The following is a 5,000-nucleotide window of genomic DNA, read 5'->3' on the forward strand; positions in this document are numbered from 1 at the left end:
GAGTAAGGTTCTAATAAGCTTTGTAGGATGGGTGTTTTGCCTGGTTAGTTAAGTAATTTATGTGCCATCATCAGTTTGATTGCAATAAAGAAGGTGTAGAAATTCTAGCCAGGAAAATTATTTTTAGTGTTAGGCAATAGGCCAAGTAAGGGCACTCAGTGGTGAATTTAGCTATTTTATTATAGCACATTTTGAGTTTACTTAGATCAGACTTTCTAAGGTTTGTGAATATGTGTGAGTGTTGAGAGTAGATGAGGTCTTGCAATGGCTACTCTGGTATTATTAGTAAGGGAATGTTTGTTTTTGTATAGAGTACCTATTACGTTGTATTGATTTTGGTTTGATACTCTGCATTTCCAGCTGAGAAGGAAAGTAGTCCACTGAGATCAAAACTTTGCCCAGTAAACAAATTCAAGAAAGAAAGAAAGAAAGAAAGAAATGGTCTTGTATTTTCTGACATTTCATTGGCAATATCTAATGGCCTGTGAGAGTACTTGTTATATAGTAATTCAAATGGATTGAACTCAAGTGAGACTTATGACACTTCTCTAATGGTAAACAGGAAGTATGCTGTTAATGGATTCAGTTTTTACCATTATTCTCAATAATGTTTCTTACCATGGGCTTTAGCACTCAGGCAAAAAACTTATTCTATTTAATCCAGCCATTTTACAGATGGTACTCTGAGGATTTTAACCTCTTAAATTTAAAGCACTGCACAGCTTGGTGCATTATTACGGATATAAAGGGAGACTCATTGTCAGTGCTTATGTCATTGGGTGTCCCTTGCTTGGAAAATACAAACACAAGCTCCAAGGTTATATATTTAGCATTGGCTTTATGTAATGGGATGGGATGGTTGCATAGTCCAAAATAACCAATAGATATAGATACACACACACACACACACATATATATATATATATATATATATATATATATATATATATATATATATATATATATATATATATATATATATATATATGTTGAAATCCACTTGATTCTGAAAGTGGCCCCATTAAGTCCATTCAATACATTTTGATATCATGTCTGTAATAAACATTAGAACCAAAGGATTTTTATAGCCTCAGTTAGGGGCTGTTTTCTGGCACTTGGGGCATCCAGCATAGAAATTCTAAATTTATTTCATTATTCTGGGCCAGTATAACCTTGCTACCATTTGTGCTATAGTCTTGTCAGTTCTAGGCTGTCTCGTAGCAAATGGCTATGTGCTAATCTCATCATTAGGTTTCTAAGGGGCTTGAGGACCAATAGCTGACATTCTTCTTCCTCTCTGTCTTTACTTACTCTGAGTGACAAGTCACTTTGTATTTGAAAGTATGGGTAAGATGTACAAACAAGCCCAGGGATTCATAAATATCATGTATAAGTCACACTGGAGCTTATATAATTAGCCTTCATCAGGTGACAATTAGCATCGCTAATCAAATATGCAAGAAGTTAAGGTATGCTCAGTTGTAGTTCACAACCAAGTTCATGCTCACATTGAGGTAAGGCAGGGCTTGTATACATGATGTAAACAATGGAGTGTACACAGACATGAGATCTACAAGTGAGTGTGTGTGCACAGCACCACAACAGGTCAATTAGGACTATATAAAAGCAAGAGTAAGCCTACCAACAAGTGGGCACGGAATATTAATACTGTTGTATATTGCAGTGAGTGCATTAAAGTATATATGGATCACCACTGCTATTATCCATCGCATTAAGAAATCCAAAACAGTCAGCAAATGTTCAGAAAAAGAAAAAATGCGCTCTTGGAAAAGATATGTAAGTACAAAAGTTTAGAAATTCCCTTGGGCATATGTATTAAACTATCAATGCAGGAATACTGTAAAAGTAAATACATAAACATGTAGACACATAGAAATATTAAGGAACGCCTGCAAATCTTTGTCAGAAAAGTACTGAAAGTAGATATAACAACAGTTGAGGCTGTAACATGCATGCTGTGAAGGGTAGGAAGTCAGACGTAGAACACATCCAAGTCATTATAGACTGCAATCTACATGGACATGCCAATCATGTTGAAGAGAAGATAAATAATTATGCTGCACAAATCATTACAGATTTGTAAACTATAACAGATGAGACGTATGTACATGGGAGATGTGGCACATGTCATAAAATATGTATTAAGATGGAAATCTTGCCAAACACAACTCATACAGAGGCAGTTCATTAACTCCTGCATGTATGTCAGTGTATGATTATGGACATGATTCAAAGTGTGGTAGCAAGACAACTCCTGAACGTTACCTCCTAGAAGAAGTAATCACAATGCAGGTGCATTATTTCATTATTGTGTAAGGATAACTGCTGCATGCACTGTTTCAAAGTATTATGTGATGGGAGTGGAAAGCATGTGTATCCATATAACAAACGTATTACGTGTGTATTACCTACTGCTGCAACACATACACAGTTAATACACTAATGAGAAAGTACACTTCTGAAGGGTTTTTAACAACATTTTGATAATGTCTACTGAATTCAGTGGTGTACAGCAAATCCTAATACCTGTATTACAACATACTTCACAACAGGTTGCAATATTACATCGGGCTGTCAGTAAACTGAAAACTGACAGAGTTGAAATACAGTTGCTAGAAAGGCTTATAGCACTGTTGTTGTCCTCTGCTTATTGCCCCCTATCTCCAGTGTGCTACAATTAGCAGAGCCATGATGGTAGTGGCAAATTCTCAGCAGGTTTTTCCACAAAATGAGTGAGGACAATAAATATTGCCCACTATTAATAACTTATCAGGCATTTTTCTAACCATTGCAGAATGGACAATGAAATACATACAGCACTATACTAGGCATGCTCATAAGGAAATGCAGTAATCAGGGAATGAATATCAGCAGCTCTTCAAAGAACCATAACATATAAATACATATGGCTTTCTTCAAAACCATGTACATCAATTGGGGGATTATACAATTCTCCATGTGTAAATGTGATCAGTAAGTGAATTGTACATCTAACACCTGTGCTGTAAGGCAGTCCCACATGTTAGCATTTGACAGTATATGTCAAAGTCTTTAGACCACTTACGACTTGAACACGTCTACCTGAGTATTGAATCTATTCGGTCTCTGGTCTGTGTAGTAACTACTGACTCCACTGAAGATCTTGTAGATCACTGGTTAGAAAACAAACATTAAAAGGGATATATTGAGCAGGGTGTTTTAATACATATGCAATCATTTCAAAGAAAAAATAAAAGAAAGACAAAATATGTGACATGTACATGGTTAATAGTAAAGGTTCCAGAAAGCACACACTTAAAGGGAGAACTTCAGCAGTATTGTTGAATCAGTATGTCTCACCTAAAAGGGGGCTGGGGGTTGGGATTCAAAATCCTGTAGCAATGTAACTGCTACCCTGAGGCTAAATTATCCATTCTGTTACACAACCACAGCAAATAGATATTATTGGATCTGGACACCTGCATATCCATATCACCACTCTATAGAGCTGTGTATTCACTGATAATGCCATAGCAGAAGTCTTGTTATAAGTATCAGACTACACATATTTTTAAGGATGACTTCATCTGTGTGTTTTAATGTATATTTATGACCTAAAAGTAAGTGCAAGAATTAGACAAACCCTCTCCACATGTAAATGTTATCACTAAGTGGAAGTACCTACATGATATCTGTTGAATAAGCCAGTCCTTCCTGTCACAACATTTAGACACACTGATATTAGTGAGATATTGCTGGATTGAGCACCTGCCTGTATAACTACATTCTTTATAGAGCTGTATATTTAATGTGTACTCCATAGGAAAAGTCTTATTACAAGTGCCAGACAGCACACCATTAAAGGGATGACATCATTGTTGTGTTACAATGCATATGTCTGACTTGGATGCAAGACTTGGGGTACCCTTTTCCTGTATAAGTGGCAGAGTATTTATTGGAGGATACCCTTTTCCTGTATAAGTGGCAGAATACTTATTGGAAGGTACCCTTTCCCTGTATTAAGTGGAAGAGTAGTTATTGGAGGGTACCCTTTTCCTATATAAGTGACAGAGTACTTATTGGAGGGTAACCTTTTCCTATATAAGTGGCAGACTATTTATTAGGGGGTACCCTTCCCCTGTATAAGTGGCAGAGTACTTATCAGAGGCTACTCTTTTCCTGTATAAGTGGCAGAGTACATATCAGATCTGTTGGATAAGCCGGTGCTATCTGTCACTAGTGTCAGACAGCACATAGTTGTAGTTTACATGATGTATGTTAGGGGATAGAAAGTGTGGTCTGACAGACAAACAGCAGCGTGGTCTGCTAGACAGACAACAGAAATGTGTTTATCACAACTATAAAGTAATATATCATGTAATTCATGTTAATTGTTGTGTTTGTAATTATATCTCTGTGTGTCACTTTAAGATGTATCAGACAATGATGTGATAGGTGGTAGAATTAGAAGTCAAGCACTGGAGTGCCATCCATGCATTCGTGACTGTTTGTCTCCAAATTACTGCATGCATGTTTTGTGTTTATATGTGGATCATTGACAAGCCTCTGTGATGTGTGTACAGTATGCAAACTAATTGCAAGGCATATAAGCAAACCATGTGCACTGCACTCAGTAATACTAGTCTGTGGTTATGACTGTAATTCTACCAGTTCACTGGAACATACGTGAAAAGGTAATGTCAGATAGTGCCATGCTAATTTGCATATGGGAGTACATAGACTGGAATACAATGGAGTCCTCATATCTGAAACACAATAAGCCAATAAGCCATATACAATTAATAGAGGTCACTGACATTACTTTCAGTCTGTCATAATAGTTCACTGAAGCAAACTGCTGGCAAGCTTATTTGCATGACTGATGGCAAAGCATTAGCATGCAATTCTGCTTGATGCCAAGCACTGCTCAAGTACTGTGTACAGAAATAAAGAATTTTTCATGGGCCACTTTTGGTTATGTGTGTTGTATGGGAATATAT

This window comes from Protopterus annectens, chromosome 2.part0, assembly GCF_019279795.1.
Source record: "Protopterus annectens isolate FY-2018-M chromosome 2.part0, PAN1.0, whole genome shotgun sequence".
NCBI classification, from domain to species: Eukaryota; Metazoa; Chordata; order Ceratodontiformes; family Protopteridae; genus Protopterus; species Protopterus annectens.